Consider the following 879-nt stretch of genomic DNA (forward strand, 5'->3'; position numbering starts at 1 on the left):
GTATGAGCAATTTTCTAAACAGGTGATATTATTTCAGGTAAAAACATTCTCTGTCGTATATACACATTACTTGGCATGAACTAAGAAACCTTTTCAACCAAGGTCAGGTGGCAGCCACGGTGGCACTGGCCTCCGTCGTGACAGGTGATAAACTCGGATACGGAACCGGAGATCCTGTTGGCAGTCCGCGACCCTTCGTCGGCGGAGGTGCCTGGCCCCACGGCGACGGCGAACACGGCAGAAGCAGCGACGTGATCCGCGCAGTCCTCGTTCGCTCCCACTTCCTTCCCGACGGGGGATCAAGAGCACAAAAAGGCGTCATTTCTGGAGGAGTTGATTTTGATAAATTAGGTACTCATAGTTCTGAAGATTATACTGAAGGAAACCGCTTTGGAGGAGTCCTCTTCCGTGGCGATTTTCTTGAAAGAAGAAGCAAGATTGCTACCTTTGATTCTGAACGTGGCCATTGGGCCGATGATTATCAATAAAATATGAAGTGTTAAGTTAATAATATAATATAAAGGAGGTTAGACAATATTCACAAGAATAAGAAAGGTTTTGCAAATATTCTCTCATCTATTATGTGTTTATCAATGAAAGGCTTTCTTGTCGTCGAGGAGTTCGAGATTGGCTTTCAGAAACATATACACGCAAGAGGTTACAGCAGATATAGCAGTTATATTTACATCACATGCTCGAAGTGTGATCCATTTCCATACCTATTTTATCATGTTAACAGACACTCTGTATGATGCTGCTAGAGCAATGTTTGCAAATACTGTCTCTCTTGACATTTGGTTCTTGCTATAGGATGGGTATTCTGCAAGGCCATTCCATTTTTAATAATCCCACAGAAATTAATCGGGAGGTGCAAGGTCT

The sequence above is a fragment of the Penaeus monodon genome, chromosome 23 (assembly GCF_015228065.2).
Source record: "Penaeus monodon isolate SGIC_2016 chromosome 23, NSTDA_Pmon_1, whole genome shotgun sequence".
Classification (NCBI taxonomy): Eukaryota; Metazoa; Arthropoda; class Malacostraca; order Decapoda; family Penaeidae; genus Penaeus; species Penaeus monodon.